Here is a 27,420-nt window from a genome sequence, read left to right as displayed (position 1 = left end):
ATTGAAGACACATGATAAATCTTACAGCCACTCAGACACAGAAGATACAGCTATCTCCCCAAACAAAAACAGTCACACAAACACAAATTGAAAATACGAAGAAAATATTTTATCATATAACACTGTAAATATGGAAAAAATAAGAAACCCATTGATGTACACATCAACAAATCATGCATGAATTTGTTTGTTTTTAGAATGCCTATACTTTTCAACATTTACAATAAACAGAGTGGATGTAATTATCGCATTATCTGCTCAGATATACTTTAATAATCAAATGTGAAAGCAGTCAAAACTTGCCAGATTTCAAGTTTCATTACAGTCCCAAAACTTGAGCCAGGTTCACCAAAGCTGAGCTGAGATTTGAGCAAATGAAAACCAAGTTTCAAGGAAAATGCAGCCATTTTTGGGGTGTCAGGGAGAAATTTATGATTTTGAGAGAGGATCATGAGCAATCTTGTGGTTTTACCATGAGTTTCTTTCTTCCCACCATCAGGCAAAGCTTTAAGCTTTCAGCTGACATTGTTCATTCAAACCTAAAAGTCCAAATGAAAGAGGGATGTGAAATTGTGTGTCAGAGTTGGAGTTTAAAGGACCTCAAATTTGTATATCTAACAAACGTTCAATATGAAAAATGTGAAACAGATTGGCAAAGCTCTCTTTTTGCCAGTCAGATTTGCTGAGATCTAATAATTATAAAAGGATCTTATACTTAGTTTCTGAGATGTAATCTGACTTTAATGTTTTATGTAATACATTTAATACGCTTCAGCTATTTTAAATAATGTTTTTATGCCGAATGTCTAACTACATATCCATCTACTTTCAGCTGTAAAACTGTACTATGCTGGTAAAAATATTTTCTACATGAAGTGCTTAAAATTAGACTCCTAAACTCACATTTAATCACCTATATAGAAGTAGCTTGAGTTTTAGAAATGCTGAGCTACCTCAACTCCTACAAAGGCCACTTTTATTTGGGTGGCAAAGTGAATTTCGAAGCCTAATGTTAGTCATTAGTTTGAAGAACGTTGGCCAGTACTCAACACTTGGCCCACTTGATATAATTTCTCTTTGGTGACTGTCAGTATTCTGACAAGCAACATCAAGTTGGCTAGACTACGATGAAATAGTCATTCCACTCTGCACCAGTTCTTTTGTGCATTCTTGCAGCTTTCAGGGACTCTTAAGAGGTGTCCTGTTCCTTCCATGGTTAGTACATTTTGCTCACTAAAGACATAATTGGCCAAACCATAACAAGAACCCAAAGGCTGCATATTTCAAATATTCTCTTGGTTAAATCAAACCATCTCTTTTGGTAAGTGATCTGAACTTAGGTAATGAGCACTACAGGAAAACCAAAAAGAGATCAGAATAATTTAGATAAACTTGCAAGAGCTCAAGAAGACAAACAGCTGTTTAAAAATGGAACCATGACAAGTTATGTACTATAAAAATCTTAGTTCTATCTATTTAGGACTTATCATTGGTATATCCAAGTGCCTCCAAAGCATTGAAAAATATACAATATTCAAAATTAAAAAGAAATGTAGGGTCCTTTTTCTTTTCCCAAGCAGAGAAAGCGTTTTCTTCTGGACAGCCCTGTCCATGACCAGTCTTTTGCAAGACAGTTTATTTTCTCTAACCAAAGTTAGCAAACAGTCCTTTTACTCATTCATAGAATCATAGAATCTCAGGGTTGGAAGGGACCTCAGGAGGTCATCTAGTCCAACCCCCTGCTCAAAGCAGGACCAAACCCAACTAAGTCATCCCAGCCAGGGCTTTGTCAAGTCTGACCTTAAAAACCTCTAAGGAAGGAGATTCCACTACCTCCCTAGGTAACCCATTCCAGTTCTTCACCACCCTACTAGTGAAAAAGGTTTTCCTAATATCCAACCTAAACCTCCCCCTCTGCAACTTGAGACCATTACTCCTTGTTCTGTCATCTTCTACCACTGAGAACAGTCTAGATCCATCCTCTTTGGAACCCCCTTTCAGGTAGTTGAAAGCAGCTATCAAATCCCCCCTCATTCTTCTCTTCTGCAGACTAAACAATCCCAGTTCCCTCAGCCTCTCCTCATAAGTCATGTGCTCCAGCCCCCTAATCATTTTTGTTGCCCTCCGCTGGACTCTCTCCAATTTATCCACATCCTTCTTGTAGTGTGGGGCCCAAAACTGGACACAGTACTCCAAATGAGGCCTCACCAGTGCTGAATAGAGGGGAATGATCACATCCCTCGATCTGCTGGAAATGCCCCTACTTATACAACCCAAAATGCCATTAGCCTTCTTGGCAACAAGGGCACACTGTTGACTCATATTCAGCTTTTCGTCCACCGTAACCCCTAGGTCCTTTTCTGCAGAACTGCTGCCCAGCCATTCGGTCCCTAGTCTGTAGCAGTGCCTACATTCCTTGACCCCAGGCTTCAAAGCCACCCTTCCCATGGGTCTCTGGTGCTCCTGCCAGCACCTCAGTTTCAGTCAGCTCAGATCCCTTCCTGGAACAGCAGCCCTGAATGCTTCCCTGAGTCCCTGGCCCCTTGCTTCAGGGACCCACCCTACAGCAGCTGGCACCACTGTAGTGTGGTGGGCCTTTCCTCCCCAGGGCACAGCCTGTCTCTGCCAATCTCCCAGTTGCCTGCTCAGGTGTAGCCCAGCCCTCTTTAATTGGCTGGACTGGGCTCAGCTGCTTTGGTCCAGGGAAGCTGCCCTTTGTCTATCCAGAGGGACCAGCTATCCTGTGACATTATCACATATTTAGTTTTAAACCTGCCTATAGAAGAACACACAGAAAAGACTGCATAGCATGTACAGTTTGATGAAGAAAACAAATCTCTTTCCAATCTTCCTGGCAAGAGAGTTCTTATAAAAGATACATCTCTTCACGGGACTGCTTAGATCACCATCTTGTATGGTTTTCCTAGTGTTTTGTTTAAAGAGAGATTATTTGTCTACTTGACAGTCTGTCCTTTATTCTAACAAATGAAAGCACCCTCAACCCTGGAGTTCATAATATGGTTGGGTAGTTACAGGAGAGATCTACTAAATAGCTTCTCACACCTCGAAAGAACATTACAATGCTGATAGATGGATGCATGTGCTTGTGCTAGGAGAAAGAAAGAGGAAGCAAACTAAAGACTGCTCCATTATTAAGTAATGTCTTTTGTTAAACTAAGGCAGAAAGGAAAAAATGAAAAAAAAAATCAGATCCATCCACAGTGGAGATGGTAACAATTCATAGAAAAGGATATAGCAATCGTCTATTGATTCTGCCTTGCAGTTATACAACAGTGAATGCCACTGAGCAGAAAGCTGTGAAAAATCTGCATGCTTAACAGAAGGGAAGCAGTCACTGGCAGCATTTATTTTTCTCTGTTGTAAAGATACTACTGTGAGGGAGGTACCTAGACAGATAGAACTGTAGTTATATTTTCAATCCCAGGCTATGCACGCATTTTGCAAACATTAATTAACTCAACTTCAGTGCACTCTTGGGATTTATAAACACACATTTTAGAGATGAGGATACAGAGGCACAGAGAGATTAAGGGTCTGATTCTGCTCTTTTTTAAATAAACGGCAATCTTTCCACTGACTGACTGGCCCTGAGTGACTTCCTCACAGTAACACAAATTGTTGTCTGAGCCAGGATTAGAACCCAGTTCTCCATTCCATGACACCAGTCCACCAGACACACTGCCTCACAGAAACACAACACCGACTAGAAATTAATGGCACCCTGGGGTAAGTACTACTAGTTGCCTGACACTGAGAACCAATAATTGCTAAATTCACATATACACTCGTAGATTAAAAATGTGACTTGAAGAGCTCTGTGTAAGTTCAAGAGCCTGTCTCTTTCACCAGCAGAAGTTGGTCCAATAAAAGATATTTCCTCACCCTTCTTGTCTCGCTCATAAAAATGTAAGCATTTACACTCATCTTTTACCTTTCCCACATATTTAATCATCACATAACTTTAGGCCTTCAAGCTAACATGATTTTCCCCTCTTCCTAAGGTATTTTCATAGGAACACTTTTATGTACATCATTCATTATCTTCAAGAATAGCCACTGCTAGTACCTACACACACACACTGTCTTTTGTGGTACTGAAATGAAGGTGGGAAATGAGTACTGACCTCTTCAAGCCTGTGTATATCATATGTGAACTTTGAAAGTACTTGACAAAATAACACACCCATTTGCTATTCAAAAACAACATATGCTACCGGCATTTGAAGCAGACTAAAAAATATAACTGGAATTTGTGAAATGAGTTCATTTAAATTTGAAATAACACACATTATAATCTGGAGAAATCATGTGGGATTGCTGTATAAACATCTAAAAGAGTTTGATTAGGAAGATATACATGCACTAGGTCTGCCTGGAAACTGAGCAGTTTCAGATCCTGGAGTTTGTGCCACTGTTTTATTTGGTTTGCAGTTGTGTCAGTTCTTCACATACAAAAGCTTTGCTTTTTGTTTCAGGTTTGAACAAACTCAAAATGAAATTCAGACCACATTGCCAACTTTCACACCAAAACATGCTGAAAGGCAACTTGCCCCACATATTGAAGACAAAACCACAACATGGTCTCAAATTTGATCAAAACACAGTATAGATTTACTCAAAAGGTTCACTTCCTGTTCATAGAAAGACCCAAATCTAAGTTTCCCCATTATTTCAGGTTTGATTGCAGACATTTTGCAAAGCTCTAATCTCTACAAAAAGTAAAATCATAAATTTGGGGGGAGGGGGGGAGAGGAGACTGAAGGAAAACCATAGAGAACTTGGAGAAGACAACTGTTGCTAATAGTAGGGTTTACTGAACCTATGAAGCTCTATTCCAATAATTCTCCAGTGGATAAACATTTATTTGAATGCAATTTGCAATGGGGTTTGGGAGTTATTACCAGCTGCGAACAGATCAATTATTGAGGGCTTAACTGACAGTGGATAATTAGCTTCTCTATGAACGGTGATTGTGTTTCACTCTGTAGATAGTGTAGTATGAAAATGAGACATATGGCAAAGTCAATTATGGTTTTTTTTCTTAAAACTGTTTTTAATGGTATTTAACTATTGATCTGTTGGATTCCAGTGTATTTTAACGGGTGTGCAGTATCATAAGAAGCTATTATATTTAGGCTGCTTTCTCTGTTAACTACTCATATCTACTTAAACAGAAAGAAATTAGCATATTGTTATTCAAAAGGGTTCTTCCGAAGCAAAACAGAACATTTCAGAGGGCTACCAAATCAACACCACACAGATTACAATTATGTCATGGCCTTATGGCAGACTGAGCGAATCTATTATTCATTATTCAATGCAGGTAATGCGCTCTTGAAACCCATGTTCAAAATTCTGTATTTACCCCTTTTAAAATGTTGTTCTGTCTGCCTTTGTCTAGTACTACGGGTCTGGAATTCTAGTGATGATTTTGGTGAAAGTAGTTACCATCTGATGACTATTCTTAGCAAAACTAATTCATGCTCTCAAGAGGACTAGTTTCTAGTGTTCACAATACAAAAGGCTAATATATAATGTTGAAGATCAGCAATGATATAAACATTCATCCCAGAACAGTCTGATCTCCCACCACTACGCAAAAGAATTAATATATACTACTCCCATTATCTTTAAGAAATAGTTACCAATGTAAATAGATGTCTTATTATGGCTTTTCAGTTTCTTTGTCTTGGGGATTTGATAGTGTGTTTTATGGAAAACTAAATAATATTTTTGAACGATGCTCAGGGGAATGAATGGTTTTGTCACTGAAGACTGTGAATCAGAATATCTGGGTTTTATTTCTGGTGTTGCCACAGACATCCTGTGGGACCATGTACAGTACACATAAGCCAAGATTTCAACAGCAACTAGTGGTTTTCCATGCCTCAATTTCTAGGTGCCTGACTTAAGTCACCTTTTAAGAGGCCTGATTTGCGAAGGGCTAGTGCTCAATAAGTTGTCTCAAGTTAGGCACACAAAAATCACTAGTTGCTTTAAAAAAATCTTGGCTTTAACTTTTCTGTGCCAGTTTCCTTATTGGGAAAATAAAAATAAAAATACTTACCCATCTCATAGAAGTGTGCTGAGGATAAAGTGCTAGAGGTTTGTCAAGATCCCCTGAAAGGAGCCACAGGAATGCAGAGCATCTATTTTTATGAATGAAAACCATTGCCACTATGGAAACCTTGAATTACAGTCTGACTGGAGAAAGGGCAAGGATTGAGTGAATATGGAAACTCATTTAACTTGTCCCTCCTAGATTCGGTAACTCTCAAATTGGGGTATGCATGCAATGTACTGTAACTCTAGTGCACACACACTCATTCTTGATTTGTCTGGACAGCAGTAGGAAAGCCTTTTAGGAGATTCTTCCATCCTTGCCATTACAGCTAGGTACTAAATGGAAGTCAGAGCTTTCTAGTATAGTGTTAGATGTTGGATCAAATGTAATAGTTTTAGCAGTATCTGCTTGGTTATTTCAATATTTGATCTCTCCTCCTCTGCCTCTCCCCCAGCCCTTGCCATTTCTTTAAGCAAACTTAACAATTGGAAAAGGAGCCAGATTGAAAGCACAGAAAATAGACTTTTAATTCCTCCAAGTCCCTCCCTCCTTCAACCCCCAGAAAAAGACAGCATGAGCAGGGCACTGTAAACTTCTTCATGCTACCCAAAGAATTTGCATCTCATTGCTTCTTTTGGTGAAAGGGTAAAGTTGTCCAGTCTCCATGTCCATTCAGTCCTTAACCTCTCTGCTGAGACCACTAATAAAGGTATCAGTTAGTGCCAATTACCATGGTATTTTTATTCTTTTCTGGTGTACACATCTAGTCCTTAGGCATTAGTTTAAGACCTCAAAGGCAATTACACATAGACTATCAATGGTAACTACTTTCTACCTCTAACAATTTAATCTCTGGATTAAATCCAGACTGAGATGCAAGAATGGATAAATCAGGCACAGATAGCACTACGCAATCGGACACAGAAAGAAGAATTGCATTACCAACACCAGTATTTTATAAACAGGAGACGTGTCAACGGTAATCATACTTAATTCTTTTGTAACACTTTTCATCCGTAGATTTCAAAGTAAGAATTAAAAGATATCCCATTCCATGGACTTTCAAAGGAACTGAACTGAGGCCAAAATATCTGAACATAATCACTCCAATTTCTGTCTTATGCTAAAAGTTGTGGGCCACTACCAGTGGGATCATTACATTTCTAAAGAAAATGTATTTCCCTTTTGTATCATTTCTATTGTAAAACAGCATACTCATGTAAATACCCACTATTGACCACTCCACTTGGCAGTAGCATAACCAACAAAAGAAAAAATATGTCTTTTGTACTTTTTTTTTTTTTTTTAATTACTAAACAGTGATTGGGTCAAATGGCAAGTATCCAGCAATCAGCAAGCAAATGTGTCTATGGTTAAAAAAAAAAGATACACCTCTCAGTAAGTAAAGGCCATAAAACAAATCTTTGGGCTGGTCTACACTGGAGGGAGGAGGGGGAATCGATCTAAGATACGCAACTTCAGCTACACTATTGGCGTAGCAGAAGTCGAAGTATCTTAGTTCGACTTACCTGGCCGTCCTCACAGTGGCGAGTTGACTGCTGCGGCTTCCACGTCGACACTGCTTACTCCTCCTGCAGAGATGGAGTACGGGCATCGATTCGCGGATTGATTTATCGCATCTAGATGAGACGCGATGAATAGATCCCTGATAGATCAATTACTACCCACCGATCCGGCGGGTAGTATAGACGTACCCTTAGTGTAGCTCTTCTGCTACTTGTCATAAAAGTACTGAAACATGTCATTTTTTATCTTGATGAAAGCAAGTCTCATCTCCTCCAGACATTAAAGCTGTTCTGTTATCAGTTACTCTGTCATATATAATGCTGCATGTATGCTGTGAAATATATATACTTGTAGATTGACAGCTAAGATATTAAAATGCAATTCCAGCTAGAGTACACCAAATCCTTGATTAATTCTTCAGAAAACAATGGACATCATTACCAACACCAAGTGATTTCAGACAAGATAGGTATATATCATGGTGCCAGCTTAATGTCTATGTCTTATGCTGGGGTACGTTAGGTGGAGGCAGCATGAGTATTTCTGAGAAATTTGTTTCCAGGATTAAATGGACAGAAAGGTAACATTTGTTCTTCACGAGAGGGGAAAAAATACCTGTCTCTGGAGAGGACAACAAAGTCAAATGTGAAAAGATTCATTTCACTGAAGACGACCTTTATTTATTTGTTTTTATAGACATTTCTCAGGCACTTCATCTCCTCCATAGTCAATGCACTGACATTCTTTTACATTTTACATACAGTGCATTGACCTCACCATAGACTGTTTGACTAAACCTGGATAGACCAGAATACCTTTCATTGAAGGGCATTATTACATTCCTGATCCTCTGCAAAGTTTGCATAAAAATGAAGGCACATAGGGAAACTGACAGTTATTTCTGCTAAAAAAAAATGCTTAATGCCAGTGGAGTTAACCAAAATCTAGAGAGAACTGGCCTGGCTGATGAAAGATATTTATGACTGATACTTCAAGAAGAAAACTAGCAATAAGACATACTTCTTCATTATCAGTGGCATTGAAATGCTTCTTTTTGCCTTAAGATAACTATTGCTAGCAATCAGGTCACCCCGCTCCTGCCTGGAAGGGCTTAAAGCAGCCCGGGAGAGGGCTGTGGCAGAGAAAAACTGGGCTGATGAGGAAAGCAGCCACAGCTGTAGCCAGTGCAATCAGGGCTCAGCTGGCCCTTATAAGAGGGCAGTTGGCCAGAAGCACAGACAGACTCTCTCTAGCTTTGAGAGGGAGATGGACTTGGCTGCAGGGACCTGAGCAGAGTACTTGAGTGGAGCAGAACTGGGGAAAAGGCAGAGGAGCTGGGGAGGCTCTGGCCTGGAAAGCCCCAGGCTGCAGCCTAGCAGAAGGCCAACAGGTACTAGGGTTTGCAGAGGGCAGCCCAGAGGTAGGCCAAGGCAGCAGGTCCAAACCCAACCTTGCCGGTGATGAGTAGGCTGATACTGCAGCCTGCCCCAGTGAGTGGGGGCTAGATGGTGACAGGCAGTAGCCCATGACTGAGGCAAGGTAGGGATAGAGGGTTGGGGGTTCCCCTGGGTGGGGAGACCCTGAAACTGGGGGGTGGTACTGCCAGAGGGCAGCACCTCAACCTAAAAGGGGCACCGGGGTCCAGGAGGGACACGGGAGCCAGCGAGCAGCAATGATACCAGCCTGCCAAGGGCGCTCCGGAGGTGGAAAGCGAGCCAATTCCCAGACAGCCAGCAGGAGGTGCTGCAGGGTGAGTCCCAGACCTTTACAGGTATCATGAAATGTTTTCTTCTTTTGTTATAGGACGTGCAGCGTCTTCAACGCTAAATTCAAATACCTGTGGATAGATTGCATTTGCTTTTTCCTTTACTTGTCACTGATCTGTTTTCCAGGAAGAATATGGACGTGAAGGACATGGGGCTGAGCCGTATTAATTTATTAATACTGTATTAATGTGCTATTGATACTGTATTAATACTTGGGTTATGGGAACATTTACTGTATGACTATATGGGGTTAGTTTACTATATGCGTGGATTGGCTGAGTTAGGAAAGAAGTAGGGAGGTAAAATAATTCAAGCGGATAAAACACATCCTGGTAAATAGGACAGGAGATTAAGAAACAGTATCAAAGCTATTAGGTACAAAGATGCTTCCCCTTAGCTCTAGCCAAAAGTTGCACACAGTTTTGCAAAGGCTAGGAACAAAGAGATCAAAAGGACAATAACAGTTAAAACTTTTCTCTCTGTCTAAAGATGGGGGCAGTTGACAGGGAGCTGTTTCCCAGGAGCAGACGTATACAGACACCCACCCATCCATTTGGGAGTTTGAAGCATTTAAGCCCTCTTAACAATCCAGAATGATGGAGGACCTTACATAGGATAGGCAGTCTGTATGCATATCATTTTTTTTATAGTTCCAACTGTGAAGATTAAACAAATGTGTTCTAAGAAAGCTGTTTGATCACTGCTCCCAAGGGTAAGGCTTGCAAGGGTCAAACCAATTTGCGCCTGCTGGATAAATATGATTGGTACATAGGGTGCTATAGCCCAAGACCCAATTTTAGAGTGGGAGAATCACAGGAATCCACCCCAGAAAAAGTAAGAACACAAAGACTAGTACTGGGGCGGGTACACTCAGAGACCAGAGGGGTCAAAGGTGTAGCTAGCCCTGTAACCCTGATAATGGAAAGCCACATGGAGTCTAAGAAAAGAAATAAATCATCGACATTTTCCCTGAACTGATGTTTTAAAATATATATGATAATATATATTATGATTGTTCTTTAGGATCCATAAAGCAAATTAATCAAGTGCCAGAACAGTAAGATACCACAGTGGAAATACTGTGCTATGGTATATGTTTATACGTATTAACTACATTAACATAAAAGGGAATTAAACACACAAATCTCATTGCATCGTGACAGAACTTTTCCCGTTTGTGGAGAAAGTTTGCATCATTGCTGACCTTCAAATATATATGTCAATATTATCAGAAATATCAGTCCATATGAATGACACAGCCAGTATATTCAAAATATTCAGAATCTCCCTTTGTGTCAGATAAACATTTTCAGCACTCGCACACCTAGAACATCCTAGTGGCCATCCTAAAGGCAAGATGAAGGAAGCACTTACCATGCAGTTGCTGCCAGGAATAGTGCCTGTTTTCATTTTCTGGAATCAAGCTTAGAACCTCTGGCCAAGATTTTCAAGTTGACTCAAGAGTTTGGCACCTCAACTTTTGGGGGGTGGTGGGGCTTACTAGAGACTCCTGAAAGGAATCTGATTTTCAGAAAGTACTGGGGACCCACCATTGAGATATCAGGCCCCATTAAGAGGTCTTAAGTTGGGTATCCAAAAATCACTAGTTTTCATTTTTTGAAAGTCTTGGCTTATAGCAGCTATCTACCTGAAGATTCACTGACTCTGTTCTACAGTGTTCCCTCCTGCATACTGAAAAAACCTCAACTCTGTTTGGGTATTTAAAGTTATGCCATGTTTCAACTGAAACAAAGTGTTAGATATGCATATATTTACCACATCTCTTCTTTCCTCAGATTTCTCTTATAATTCCAGTTATTCACCTTCAAAAAGTTTATATACGTATTCACTTTACTGCAGCAAAATATTTTATTTGCCTTACACAGCATCTAGCACACAAGTGTCACAAACACAAAAATGTTCTGTCAGAAACTTGACTAAACAAAAAATAAACTCCCTATAGTGCGATCTGAAACTTGTCAGAACTCAGCCACTGACAGATAATCCAGGGGAACATGTTCCGGAGGGGAACTTCAGACAAATGTGCCAAAGGCAAGATTAAAAAGTTAAAGTTCACAATATTACAAATACAAATATTTGACTAATTTAAAACTTACATTCAGTATAATAAAGATTAGGACATCAGAGTCTCTTTTCCAGGCTAGCGCTTTAATGCAATACCAAAGACCTGCATTTGTTAGTCAACTTAGTTTCATTCTAGGTCACTGGTGTCCAAGTATATTACATAGGTGCCATGTTTTACACATCCAGAGGGAAAGACTACTGCTCACATTGACCTGCCAGCCCGATTGATGTCAAAGATGTCAAGAAAAATAGGAAAGGTTGAGTGTGAAAGCAAAGGACAAATATGAAGCAGCAGAAATGAAGAGCAAGAGATAACTACAGTGTCTCACCATAAAGGTCACTCTCAGCTCAGGTCATGAACTCAAGTCCAACACCCCTGCTTTCTAACATAGGAAGTATGTGATAAGCCTGTACAGATAGGAATCATAGAACAGTAGCTGTTGATATTATTACCACCAATGAGGATATACAGGCTCTAATTAAAGCCACATGACATGGTTAAAAAGAAAGAGAAAGCATTGTTTGTGAACTGAGCAGCACTGATAGTGAACTAAACATGAAAGTTGGAGCCCTGAGCTCCTGAATTCTAATCCCAACTCTGAAACTCACTGACTGTGTGATCTTGGGCAAGTTACTTAACCTCATTGTTTTGTATTCCCATGCACAGTATGAGAATAATATTTACTGTTCTAGAGACATGGCTGACTACCCATTTATTTGTTTTGATTAATAAAAGTCAGGCTCATGTGTCATTACTTGGAGAATTTGAAAGAAAATACTACGTGAGCAAAAGGAAAACAAGAATATAGCAATAGCTGTTGGTCAGTTTTTACTTAATACAGTATAGTTAAGTTAGAAATTTGTGTTTCAGGTTAACCAATAGAGTAGGTTTGCTGTTTATCTAATGATACTCAGGGTGTCAGTGCAATTTATCCATTTACTATACACATATAGAAGAAGTCTGCTTGTGAAAAATCAGTCACTAAGGTTCTGATCTGATAGAGAGTTATAGATATGCTAATTTTAAATATATGAGTAATTCTATGCAAGATCATGTAAGAATTTGAGACTGTGCTACCTCAGGAAAGTTTAGAGATATAGTGGCCGCAAATATTATTTTTGTAGCACACTGGGAAAAAAGTGATGGATCTTACATAATCAGGATATCAATTCATAAGAGTTTATGATCCAAGAAGCCAGTTCAAACGTAGAAAACTTGATTTTCAAGATTCCAAATGAGGCTTTCACAAATACTTAGCCCAAATAATAATGATTTTAAAAAAAACAGTCAATGATTGATCAGCAAAAAGTGTTACTGGCCTAAACTCTGAAGTGTCTCAGGGATGATTTTTTGTCCTAATTTGGTTTTGTACAAAATAATCTCGACTGAGAACACATCTCAGTCTGCTCCGATATATGATGCAGATCAGAATTATCTAGAAACAAGTAAGGTTCATGTCTAACATAGATATTTTAAAGTGCACTGGAGTGGGTTGAACTTTGATTTTATTTTATTTGTTTGTATAAAGTATTCTAATGTGACAAATCAGCTCAACCGCTGAAGTCTATATATATTCTATTTGCATGCAGAGAATACTGAAACACTTTCTTCTTGAGAGCTAATGCAAAGGCATACTACACCCTTGGCTGGGCTGACAACTTCAAACTGTTGTATCTCTGATACTCAGCTGTCAACAACACACTAGTTTAACAGTGCAATTTAGAATCTAAAAAGATGATGAAATATTGGGCTAGACAAATTTTAAAATGTTTTATAGATCACCGCAGCTAAGAAACTCAACAGATTAATTATTCCTGTTATCTTTTTTTGATTTCCCAAGAAAACTAAAAGAATACTTGCTTAGGGAATATCATTGTGACAGTCAAAACTAAAATCAAAAGCATTGATGCATCACCAATTTCAGCCGTCACATTTGGGAGCTTTGGATGCAAAATGCTCTACTATTTCCTTTGGGTAATTCCCCATATTCATGCCTATATGGCATGTAACAAATTTTTAAAACATTCAGATACTGTGTGAGGAGTCTCATAGAAATGGCTATAAATAAATAAATAAATAAACTAAGTAAATAACTAACCTACCACAATTTCTGTAATCACCCCCCGCCCCAACAGGAGGCGATGCTATCCATGTAATAAATCCACTAACATATCACATGGTTCTTCAATTTATAACCTCCAAATAAGCCATTAAGTCATCCCAAATAAGCCAATGAGTTCTCTTAAAATAAACATTCTCTTAAACAAAAACAAAACAAAAGGATCTGTTTAATACAAAGACATTATTGTTTTAGATGAAACCAATCCATTGTATTTCTAGGCTCACTGTTCAGCCAAGGTTCAGCTGCAGCTGCTTCCAGTTAGAAGATGTTTTGAAGTCTGCGTCAAAGAACGTGTCAAGCTTTAAAGATGGAGTAACAACACAGTCACGACCATTCTTTCAGTACCATATGCCATATTGTCAAACCCATGATAATTTTGAATCAATTCAAACAAACCTTTGAATGGCTGAAGTCATACACAAAAATATCACTAAAGAGAAATAAGCTTTGGGTTGTTTTTTAAAATACTCTGTTAAAAAGTGTAAATGCTGGAAGTTCAAGATCACGTCTTATAAGGAATGGTGCTCCTGATTCTGGAACTCTTATTCACATGATTAATATTTAATCTTTCAGATAGTCACAATGAGTTAAACAGGACTATTCATGGATAGAATGATTACTTAGATGATGCAAGGTTTCAAGATTGGCCATTGGCAAAAACCTCCTAAATCAGACAGAAGACAGAGTATACTTGATAAAGATACTTCAGAGGGAGCCTATCTAAGTGAATAGGGCACTGAATTCAGACTCAGGGAAGCCCTGGGTTCTATTCCTGATTTTGCTGTGTGACCTGGACAATTCACCTCTCCTTTCTGTGCTTCGATTTCTCCTCCCATCCTTTGTCTGTTTTGCCTATTCAGATTGTAAACTCTGTGGAAATGACTCCCTTTCACTATTTGTTTGTACAATAAGACCCCAGTCTCCACTGGGGCCTCTGAAGGCTACTGTAATGCTAATAATAAGAAGATAGGTTCTTAATTCTAACAAAAAAATAACCCTGTGGAGACAAGACTAGCTCTCATTGAAGCTTTTAACCAACATAAAAAAAATACACCTCTGAATGGTCTGTGAACATAGTGCTTAGCTTTAAATAAACGTTGATGCTGCTAATAACTAAATATCATTGCCCTGAGCCAGCAGGTTCTGATATAGTTTTGTATATTCCTTACAGTTATTTGCCCCCTAGTTGTGCTTGTTTTCTTTTGAAGAATAATTAAGATTTAATGGCATATTTTCACAGGTTTTTTCTGCTTGGTTTCTTGCTGCCTACTGTGCTGATTGCTTGTGTCTGATCCTGGTCATTACAAGAGCTGTACAGTAATTGCCTATCTGGTGACTCGTTAATGAAGGTCCCCAGTGAGATAAGAAGCTGTTCTTTTGAAGTTCATCATGTTTACTGTTGGCCTTCTAGTCTAATCTATACATTCAGAACACCTTATTCAATTATTGGAAATTCCTTTCTTCTAGGGATACTGATACCTTGTAAACAGAACCCTTTATCTCTGTGAACAACATGCCTTGCCTCTGATAAATCAAGGCATTTTTACACATAGCACATTTCCTTTTCATCTCTGAAACACTAAGATGGTTCTGAAACAGAATGCCACAATCTTCTGATACAAACAGGTGTTTGGGAATCATGCAGCAACTCTCATAAAAGAGCATTTCTAATATAGTATATTGCTAAATTTCAGGTAACAAAAGACATGATGGGTAGAGGGCTTGTGGCACTACAAATGTTCTCCAGTTCTGTTCTGACAATTAGCTTAAAAAAAAACACTCTCTGTGCCTTAAGTAAAATTAGTACTGAAGATGATTTACTGGTTTGGTTTTATCCGTGATTTATGAGGCTGTTTTTCGGCAATTGTCCTATTCTTTCAAGACAGCTGTAAACCAGTACAGGAGGTACACTAATTAGCTGCAGAATTCTGCTTAGTTCTCTCAGTTTGCCTAAATAAAATTTTAAAGGGAAGAGAGTAGCTCTCAGCAGAATGTTTCCAGAGTGACTGCTGTAAGAGTGAGAGATGGCAGGAGCTGTTGCCACAGAGACCAGAGACAAGTGCTCCAGAAGGCTTAGTTAAAAATATTCACTGGGATCCCTCCCAATACATGAGGACTGCAAGGACTCTCAAAAAAATAAAACAAAGAGTTTCTATGGCTGCGTAAGGAGAATTTCAGGAGAAGATAGGCCTGCTGGATCCTGTTTTGACTTGGTGTTTTCCAACAAGGGTGAATATCACTATAGGATCGCTTGGAAAGTTGAACTGTACTGTACATAGGGTGGTGTGATGCATGTTGAAGGGAAGTTCATGTTCAGAGCTAATACAAAGAGCTGCAGAAAACCATAATTTACAGCTAACAATGGGCAGTTTTATAAGTCCTACAAACCACAGGAGCAATGCCATGTATTCTTGAGTGCCATCTACCAGCACCTGATTATTAACTATTTAAATATAGGTTTCAGAGTAGCAGCCGTGTTAGTCTGTATCCGTAATTTGTTAGTCTTTAAGGTGCCACAAGTACTCCTGTTCTATTTAAATATATACAGACATCTCTGTTGTATAGAGCATTCCTGTAACAGCTTTCTTCAGAACTCAGTGAGCAAGGAGTTAACAGCTTGAAGCAAAAGGATTTTTCCCAAATTCAGTGTGTACAAACCCAAAAGTTATGAACATTTGGTTAGGGCTGTTCTGTAGGATGGTCAGTGGGCCAGTATACATGAGAGAGAGAAAACTGACCAGAAAGGAAAGGCGCTGACATGGAATGAACATAGGAGAATAGGGCTCCTGTACCAAAGCAATGTTCAAATTTCCTTTCGTGAAATGAAAGCAACAAGAAGCAGTCAATGGATATGGCAGAAACTGGATCTCCTATCAAACAACGGATATTATATGTAATTAATTTAGCTCTGACAGTTTCTCAAACCACAGGGGTAGGTGGAGCACATCACTTACCTCTTCTAATCCAGCCATTGCAGTGAATATGTCCACAACAGAGTTGCAATAATAGTGCTTCTGTGGTTTATGAATGAATTTGGTATCATTAGTATAATTGCAAAAGGCTGTGTTGTATTAGAAACTTTCCTTTTAAACTGAGTGTTTAAAAAAAATTACAACATAAGCTTCAGCTGCGGAAATCTAGCATTTCCAAAATATGATTCACTTCTGAAACTTAACAGGTTAACACCAGAGTCTAATACAACTCTTAGTCACGTGACAGCAAATATTTGTTCAGACCAAACCTTTAATAATCTTTTCCTAATTAATAAATCAGTTTTTATAATAAAGAAGAAAAAAGCTAAGCTCTGTAGGAGAAAAGAGAGAAAATCCAGTGATGGAAGAGTCCTCAAACACCTGCATATTATAATTTACATAGCTCTTTTCAGTTGCATGTTTATTATTATTATTTATTGCTTTGCTTATGTACAGACACCAGTAGTTTTGTCTTTCAAATACTGCCTTTTTAACTAACTGTACTAAGTTAAAAGACCAAAACATTTTCTAACCTTGTTAAATTTTTAAGTAAGTGAAGAGACTGAGAAAGGGTTTGTTTTTTTACTTAAGACATAGCTGGTTAAAATATGCAATATTTGAAAGACAATTACTGGTGCAGAAACAAGGTAGTGTGTAATGTAGGCACATAATCCAGGAAGCCTTCATTACTGGGATTTCCATCTTTTACAAATACTTTCCTTTCTTTTTTAATTATAAACCCATTTTATTAGGAAAGGCACATCAGTTTAAGACAGTAGGCCTGGATATGAAGATGTTTCATGTTCATGGAAAGCAGAAAAAAGGCAAATGGGAAATCTTCATCTTACTTGATATGACCTACTTCAATTTAAAAAGAGAGAGAAAAATTGCAAGACACCAAATGATTTGTGCCAATTTTCTTGACATTTCATTCAGTCATTCTCAGAATGTCCTCTAGAGCAGTCACTGATAATCTTTATAAAAATCCAATTTTAATTTTTATAAACAGGCATACATTTGGTTTTATTGATTTACCAAGCCATTTATTCTAAGAATTGCCTTGGCCTTTTCCACGAAGTTGCAAACAGTTTTCATGCAAATGAAATCATTCAAATTTGACAGAATTAAACTACATAAACTCAAATGTTTGCCTTGATATTTGAATATGAGCATTAATTATAGAATGAGAGGTATCTTTTCATGGAATGTATAAGCAATTCTCAGTTTGAAAGTGTTTTACAAGAGAGGAAATTTGCTTCTAGGGTTTTACATTGAGATTGTGTGTCAGCACCAACCTGATCTTAGATGAACAGAGATATCTAAAGAGTTTATTTTAAAACTATTACCTTCTTTGAAAGAGCAATAATCTTTAAAAACAGATTATCTCAGATATAATGATATTGGGCCAACTTCTGCTTTCAATCACATTGTTTAAATATGGAGTAACATCACCAACAAACTGTAGAAGCCACTAAGAATTCAGTATTTGACAACTATTACTCCAAGGTACCACAGATCTCTTAATGTCTGTGTATTTCAGATATCAAAGTGTTGCAACCCTACATAAATGCTGACTTCTTAATTTTAACCACTGTATGAAAGTCTACCAGTAGAACCAACTCTTATTTGGTCATATATTTGTAATATATGTAAAAAAAAAAAAGAAGTATTGTAATTGAGACCAGAATTTGGCCCTATATTTCTCGAAATTAAACCTGCCTGACAATTCTCTGCACTAGGGGAGAGTGAAGGCTTTAACATTCCATCTCAATTCTAGTCCAACATGGGACAGTAAATTCTATGTTTCCTTAGTTACTGGGATTCCTTTAAAATCCTTCCAAAGGATAGATCACGTATGTATCTGGATCAGTCATTAATTTTATTCCATTACTCCAGGTAACACTACGTGGCGCTCCTATGATCATAAGCATAGAAAGGTTAATGCTTGTTATGTGATTTGGGGGAATCTATCTATGTACATCTTGTGCATTCTGGTTGTTACTGGGGAGTGTGTGTCAGACTACAAACCCCATTCTGAATGTGGAGATTGTTTTACTTCTATGCTGTCTTTTGCCTCCATATTAAGGAGGTAGCAGAAGAAATTCTTGCACTTAGTCCAGAGTTAACAATGGAGAGTCATTAAACTTTGACCATCATCCTTTCTAATGAAGCATCCTTGGACAAAAAGATGGCTACTGCCCAGAGCACACCAGTTTTTCAGGTCTGAAGTCCAAAAGAAAAGTAACTAAGCAACAGATCACCTAATGAGGCCAATCAGAGGTTTACCTGAGAAAAGGGGATGGAGGCGATAGAAGAAAAGGTCTCTCACTAGCCATTTTAGAGTTTGCCTGAGTCTGTATATCCTATGTGCAATCTAAAGTATAGAATCATTGTGTCTAGAAACCTTTGCAAAGCCTGTGTGTATTATGTGTGACACCTATCACATGTCCTTGAAGATGTAAATGGTAAACCCAGAGAGCTCCCAAGGTTGGAGTTATGGAAAAGGGTGTGCTTCATCTAGTGGGCAATCTTGGTGCCAATGATAGTCTTTAGAGGAGAGGGCACCTGGGCTGTGGAGCTCCATTTCCATAAAGGGAAAACAGTCTGACAGTCTGTGCCTAGCAAATGTGCCAGAGAGGCTAAGGGGACAAACAGTGCTGCAGCCTTCTTTGACCAAGGGCCGCTTTAAAGTACCTGGCCCAGTGTGATGAGAACCAAACACAATACACTGATGAGCGTCCAGCAGAGGTAAATACACACACTAACACAGAGCATGGCTTGATCCCTGACCTTCACTTTATAACAGTATTAAGAAAAAGGGGGAAAATAGAACAAAATGGTTCTATTTTTAAATGATCATTATTTAAAGAGATTTAAGTGCCCCTGGGAGCACCCACCTCCTGTCAAAGGAATGGAAGAGGGCTTATGGCAGTGTGGGAGCCTGGCGGAGCTCCCACTTAGCAGCAGCATGGGGAGACAGCAGAAGGCAGCCCATCTTATGACCCTTTGACCACACTCCTGTCCCTATTCTTTATTAGTTGTCCCCCGCAATTAGTGGGTTTCTGAGGCCCTGTGGTACCTCCCCTTAGGCTGGGGGGGGTTCCGTTAGCATGGGGCGGGCTTCGCCCACCCCGTTTCCCAGAAACCCAATAGATACTGAAGGGAGAAATGTTTCAGCAACCTTAGAGCAGCAGGAGGCTAATGAAGAGAGCAACATAAAGACAAAAGGCTTTTTCCAGCACTAGGTGGTGTCTTAATTCAGTCTCTTCAGAGCTTAAAATAAACAGAATTCCAAAGTTCTGGTCTTTAATGATTGAATTAAACAGTGTTTCTGGTTCCTTCTCTTCAGAGATAGAGAACCAGAGTTCCCAAGTAACCTTGCCTCAAAGCCAAACAGAAGGATTGTTCCATTTATATTCAGGATTAAAGAAAACAGAGTTCAAATTCCATTACCTCAGGTTTACAGTGACTCTCCATTTCGTGGGATCCCCCTCTCCAGGCAGCCAGACTTCCTCAGAGCACATTCTCAATAACCAGGGTTTTCCTTCATAAAACTCCCAACTGGTTGACTATGAGGCTAATGGACTAACTGCCGCTCCTAGCCACTAACCTACAGAGTGTGACATGATTCCCAAAATGGTTTTCCTTATGACACATCCAGACAACAGTCCAGTATAACCCACCATAGGGGGGTAAAGGTGTAGGGGGTCTCCTGTCATAGTGGAAAGACCAGAACAGGTACTTAACCAAGGAGGAAGAGCACTTTGTGATGTGCAGGGAGTTAAAATACATGCACAAATGCTCTTAGGGTAACTGGGTATTCCAATGTTTGGAAGTCCCAAATCTTTCCCAACCATGGATCTGTTCAACAAGCCCTTACTGAGAACTTCCATTATAGTCAGTGCGCTGAGTAAGAGTTTACAGGATAGGGCCCTAATTAGTTAATGTTTGTACAATTCTTTGAAAAATGGAAAGCTCTGTATAAGGGTGAAATATTATTATTAGACATGACAGATTCATGAAGCACACTGAAATTTGAAGCTTGCATCTTGTTCTCAATACATAAAATACTATTGGATCAGATATCCAGACAATACTGAAACTCATATTTAAAAGGCAAGTAATTCCACAAAAAGGCTTCCACATGAAAAGGAATATATGTCTTGACTCTCAACTTCTTATTCTTTTTTAGTTTAGAACACAACACACACTTGCAGCAGAATCTAAATTCTCTCTCTTGTACTATTTAATATAATAAATTCTATTATGATTCAGGTCTTATTATCATAGTAAAAAGGAAAAGTAATACAAAGAATTTCCAAAGGCATCACTGTAACACTGTAACTTATTGTTAAGCAGCTCAAAGGGATTAGCATGTAGGACTTTACCAATCTCAATTTTACAATCTGATTTCCCCTCTAGACATCAAATGAAAATCTGAAAAAGAAACCATTTGCCTTACTATGGTAGGTCAAGAGGGTCAAACACAAATGGAACGTGTTCTGTGATTCTAACTGTTCCTTATAACTCATTTTTAATATACAAATCAGATTTCAGTTTCCTCACCATCCTCATCCCATATTCCTACAAATTATTCTACCATATTTGGCATGTGTGATACATACCGGGGAGTTCAAGGTTGTTTCAGTCCTGTGCAAGTGTGAACAAAGGATATGCATGAAGAGAGATCCTACTGAACCCAGTGCATTGAGTGGAAGTAAGTCTTATGCCCTATTGCATTGTTTTATTCTTAAAAGTACAAATAAAAAAATCAGCTGGGCTCGGGTGGGAATTTTTGGGCACTCAGCATCTCACAGGAGTGCATGAAGGTATATTGTATTGTCTTCACCAAAACCTACCGCTCAGACCATTGGCTCTTGCCTTATTTAGTAATGTCAAAAAGACAAACATACTATTTACAAACCAAGAAATAAAGCTTAGAGTTAAATATGTTGTTGTTGTTGTTGTTTTCAGATTGTATACCAGCTTAGAGTTGAATTTAGAAAATTCATACACACCAGTACATCCTGAAGCATGAAATATACACAAACTTGTCACCTGATCAAGAACTGTAGGACACAGCTGGATGGAAAAACTCCAGCTGAAAATGGTTATATTTGTACATAGATATTTTGTAAAGATTTGGAAAGTGGTCATTCCTGTCTCGGTAACAAAACATGATAGTCTAAATAAAAAGAAAATTATCTAAAGCTTATACTAAAGATAGCTGAAATGATACACAAAATCATAACCATCTGACTACATGTAATTCTGGAATGAAACAGTCAGGCACTCTCCACTGGCATTCCTCATCTGACTGGCCACAGCTTGAAAACTATTATGCTTAGGAACCTGCCATAGCATCTGTTAACACATCTTGAAGTAGAGGCGCAGTGTGCCAAATATCAAAATAATAGCTTTAGTGGTTAAGGAGCAATTATAGAGTGAAAATGCAAAAAGGTTCATCACTGACAATTTTTCTCAAACTGAGTTTCTAAAGTATCGCACCTGTTTTTAGCCCTGCGAATCCTATTAAGGTTAATGGGAGAAACAGTCAGTCAGTAATTTAAGCCTTTTCTCTCTCTCTTTGCAAAACGGAGGGGCTATTGTCTAAAATACAAAACAGTGCCTAAATCAATGTTAGGTTTTTACATTGTTAGAGGTGTTTTACTACAAAAATATGGTATTACAAGTAGAGATGATAAGATAGCAGATATAATACATGTTAAGTTATTGCCCTTTTGAATGTTGCTTTTCTTTTAAAGGAAGTAAGATGTTGTATACATTTAGATTTCATAATCAAATTCTTGCCTTGAATATACACATCTTTCAAGGGTAAAATCCTGGTCCCATTGAAGTCCCTGGGAGTTTTGCTATTGTCTTCAATGTGCAGAGGAGCACATTTTGGCAATACAAGATCTACTCGTGGACAGAAGAATCAAAGAATTTAAAAAGCCTTGAATGAAAAGCTCATTTCTGAGTGAACTTTCAACCTATTAAGTGTGAAGGTGAATCAAAATTTTTATTCTAACAAGATCTCAAGTCACTAATATATGGAACTTATGGTAGTAGGGTGCCAGTTATCCTACAGCACAGTAGCACTCCTCCTTAATCTTATAACACTCCCACAAGGGCGAGTGAGATTATTTTCTTTTCTCTATTGTGGGAAGAATAGAGTCATATTCTCTCAGTACTTAGGAATGAAACTGTTATATCTACAAGCAGAAAATCTGCACACTCTACATAGTCAATTTTTAAATAAAATATGAGCCATGCAGGTACTCTCAAAAGCATTATATTGTTGAAGACATTATTTCCTCTAAGGACCAAAGACTATAAACACGTATGTACATGATTAACTTTACTCATGTGAGTAACTCCAATTAAGTCAGAAGAATTACTCAGGTAAGTCCGATATTCATGGGTATAAATGTTGGGGCGATCATTTGCTCTTTGATTTCAAAAGAAACAAACCATTTTTGACAATGTTGGCTTGTCCCAATATCACAGGGGAAATTTCAGACATCATACAGCTTACAAGAAGCTTCAGCAAGAAAATGTACAACGTTCTTCAAAAATAGAGTTGCTTTCAAACATTTAAATGAAAGCAAGAAACTTTTTCCACCCCTGAATATTCATTCTGCTCTTTTTCATGTAAATATTAAACACTGTGAACTGTTCCAAATCATCTCTCTTGTGCCAGTGCTGAGTGATTCCTGGAAAGTGCTCAGGACGCTCAACTCATACTGGTGAGTCCATCATGCCTCCAGGAGTAGATCAGCCCCTTGCCTTATTAGACCCCCTTCACAAAAATAATGTTGCATAAGCCTTTTGGGGGAGGGACTGTCTTTTTGTTATGTTTCCTGATCCATAACTGGGGCTGCTAGGCACTGCAGCAATACGAATAATAATAATAAATAAATAAATGTATGCCATGTAGTTTTTTGTTTGACTTTATTGGATCACCTCCACTGCGTTCCTTAGGAAGTAACCGTGAAAAGATATCTTGAATATTTTAGAACATTAAGTAAGTTTTAGTGCCAGTGATATTTGCTGGATTCATACACTACAACATACTTCTCGGAGGATAAAATTCACTCCATGTTTGCCACCCAACTCTGAACAAAGTCCAAACAAACCATCTTTGCAGGAAGACCTACACATTGATTGGAATCTACCACTTCCATCATCAGTCAAGGCCTGACCCATGGTCTGGACTATCCCTTCATCATTCTTTGTACTGTCTCTACACAGAACATGTGTAGAGGCCAACTCTACTGCAATAAGATATGGAATTTACCTATGTGCCTGTATCATGGCTGCTTTCCCCACCGATATGGCTCTATAAGTTTGTGCCTTTCAACAACCCCTTTGCCCTGGAGGAATTTCAACAACATGGACAAAGCTACAGCATTGCACAGTAGTAGTGCAAACTTACCACAATGCTTCACTGGTATGTCTCCACCACAACATGGACAAATCAACTCTAATCAATTCTCCATCTTCATGGAGTCTTTGGGCTTCCTCCTGAAACTGCCAAAAAGATGAAAATTAGTGTCAGATTTAGGGTTTAATCATAGAAAAGTAGGGCTGGAAGGGACCTTGAGAATCATCAAGTCCAGTCCCATGGACTGTGGCAGGACCAAGTAAATCTCGACTATTCATGACAGGCATTTGTCCAAACTTTTCTTAAAAACCTCAGATTATGGGTATTCCACAACCTCCCTTAGAAGCCTATATCAGAATTTAATTATAAGGTTAACAAGTTTTTCCTAATATCTAACCTAAATTTCCCTTGCTGAAAATTAAGCCCATTACTACTTGTCCTATCTTCTGTAGGCACAGAAAACAATCTTTCAGTGTCCTCTTTATAACAGCCCTTAACATATTTAAAGATTTATCAAGTCCCCCTTTAGTCTTCTTTTCTCAAAACGAAACATGTCTTGGTTTTTTTAACCTTCATAGTTTTCTAAAACTTTTATCATTTTTGTTGTTCTCCTCTGGACTCTCTCCAATTTATTCACATCTTTCCTAAAGTGTGGGGCCCGGAATCAGACACAGTACTCCAGTTGAGGCCTCACCAATGCAGAGCTGAATGGGACCATTACCTCTCATATCTTACATACAATACTCCTGTTAATACATTGCAGAATACTAGTCTTTTTCATAGCTGCAGCGTACTGTCAACTCATTCAATTTGTGATCCACTATAACCTGCAGATCCTTTTTAGCAGTACTACCACCTAGCAAGTTATTCCCCATTTTGTAGTTGTGCATTTGATTTTTCCACCCTATGTGTAGTGCTTTGTACTTGTCTTCATTTAATTTTGTCTTGCTGAATTCAGAGCAGTCTTCCAATTTGTCAAAGCCATTTTTAGTTTCTAATCAAATCCTCCAAAGTGCTTGCAACCCTACCCAGCTTATTATCCTCTTCACATTTTACAAGCATATTCGCCACACATTATCCAAGTAAATAACGAAAATATTGAATAGCACCAGATCCAGGATCACCACTGCGGGACCCTACTAGATATGCCCTCCCAGTTTGACAGCAAACCACTGATAACTACTCTGAGTACAGTCTTTCAACCAGTAGTTTGGAACCACCTTATAGTAATTTAATCTAGACTACATTTCCTTACTTTGCATATGAGATTGTCATGTAGAACTGTGTCAAAAGCATTACTAAAATCAAGATATATCATGAGTATTGCTTCCCCTCTCCCCACTAGGCAAGTAACTCTTGTCAAAGAAAGACATTAGGTTGGTTTAATATGATTTGTTCTTGATAAATCCAAGCTATTATCCTCCAGGTGCTTACAAACTGATTGTTAATAATTTGCTCCAGTATCTTTCCAGGTATTGAAATTAGGCTGACTACAAATCTCCTAAATCCCCAGGTCCTCTTTGCTCTACTTTTTTAAAGAAAGGTTCTATATGTGCTTTTGCAGTCCTGTGTGACCTCACCTGTCCTACAGGATTTCTCAAAGACAATTGCTAACAATTCCAAGATTGCTTCAGTTAGTTCCTAAGTACCATAGGATGAATTTCATCATGCCCTGACAACATAAATACATCTAATTTACCTAATTTTCTTTAATATGATCTTTCCCTATTTTGGCTTGCATTTCTTCCTCCTTATTGATATCTTTACTTGTGTTTAGCATCTGGTCACCATTAACCGTTTTAGGAAAGACTGAAGCAAAGTACGCATTAATTACCTATTTCATGGTGCTTTCATTATGGCATTAGTTATTAGCTCTCCTTTCCCATTAAGTAGAGGACCTACACTTTTCTTCATCTTTCTGTTGCTCCTTAAGTAGTTAAAGAACCTCTTCTTATTGCCTTTATGTCCCTTGCTAGGTGTAACTCATTTTGTGCTTTAGCCTTTCTGATTTTGTTTCTATATGATTGCGCTATTCTTTTGTATTCCTTAGCAATCTGTCTATACTTCCACTTTTGGTAGGATTCCTTTTCTATTTTCAGGTCATTAAAGATCTCCTGATGGAGCCATATTGGCCTCTTACTATTCTTCCTATCTTTCGTTCACATCGGGATAATTTGCTGTTGTGTCTTTAATATTGTCTCCTTGTGAAATTGCCAACTCTTCTGAACTTCTTCCCTTAGATTTTCTTCCCTAAACTTGTTGAAGTCTACTTTTTTGAAGTCCATTGTCCTTATTCTGGAAATTGTATTTTGATGTAAGACTTTTTCAATAGATGTCTGGGTAGTTAACATCCCCCTGTAATTTGTGATATACAGAAATATCCGCAATGAACAGAAGAGAGTCCACCATGTCATTTCACATTAGTCACCAAACAATCCTGGGATGATGGACAATTTTGGCCAGCAAAGGAATTTGGATAGCCAGCGAAAGTAAAACTAGAATCTCCATTTTAATAGTTAATCACATTCCAGAAAGCTGAATGATATATAATAGATTTAAATACACTAATTCATAACCAACTATATTAATTAACTTACTGTACCAAAAATCACTTCAGAGACATTTTAGTAGAGACATTTTAGTGTTATATAAATGAAAGGAACTTTATCTCATTCATCCTTATAGTATTCTACATCTAACACAACTGACATTAAGTAGATTAAAAAATAAAAGCCAAATGCACAGTATTTTTATGGCTAATGAACAATAGCCATTTACTGTCTCTTGTAGCATTACAACATGAATGCCATCTAAATTAATACATATTCCAATTAAGATTAAATAATTAGTGGCTGCAAATTGGTGCTGGTGGCTTTTCATTTAAATGCAAAATGAAATCACAACAAATCATTTGGCAACATTTGAAAACAATATAGGAAGGCTATGGTATATAATTCTGGAGGTGAGCTGTAAAAGTTTTAATGCTGAAGTCAGAGAATTAGTAAATCCAGCCTCTCTGTTGATTAAACACAAGACTGCTCAGGTAAATGGACACAATGACTATGTCTTTACTTGTGACAAAGTTCCTCCTCTACCTTGGTGGGTCCTGCGCTTATTGGCAGATTTTCTCACCTCAGTGATCTTCCCCACAGTCTGGATCAACTCCTCCTGTGTCTGATCAGGAGTTGGGAGGTTTGGGGGGAACCCGGGCCCGCCCTCTACTCCGGGTTCCAGCCCAGGGCCCTGTGGATTGCAGCTGTCTATAGTGCCTCTTGTAACAGCTGCATGACAGCTACAACTCCCTGGGCTACTTCCCCATGGCCTCCTCCAAACACCTTCTTTATCCTCACCACAGGACCTTCCTCCTGGTGTCTGATAACGCTTATACTCCTTAGTCCTCCAGCAGCACAACCTCTCACTCTCAGCTCCTTGTACCTCTTGCTCCCAGCTCCTTACACGCACTTCCTCTCCTCTG

At 38.5% G+C, this 27,420-nt stretch overlaps 1 long non-coding RNA gene across 1 annotated transcript; it reads right to left on the bottom strand.

The window, feature by feature from the left end:
- Positions 1-27,420, bottom strand: LOC123344029. Its single transcript, XR_006572438.1, has 3 exons — positions 27,381-27,420; positions 23,997-24,091; positions 1-539 (listed from the first exon to the last, which is right to left on the bottom strand). It is a non-coding gene; the product is annotated as an uncharacterized LOC123344029 (long non-coding RNA).

The sequence above is a fragment of the Mauremys mutica genome, chromosome 11, assembly GCF_020497125.1.
Source record: "Mauremys mutica isolate MM-2020 ecotype Southern chromosome 11, ASM2049712v1, whole genome shotgun sequence".
NCBI lineage: Eukaryota > Metazoa > Chordata > Testudines > Geoemydidae > Mauremys > Mauremys mutica.
This window is presented reverse-complemented; position numbering and strand designations above follow the sequence as displayed.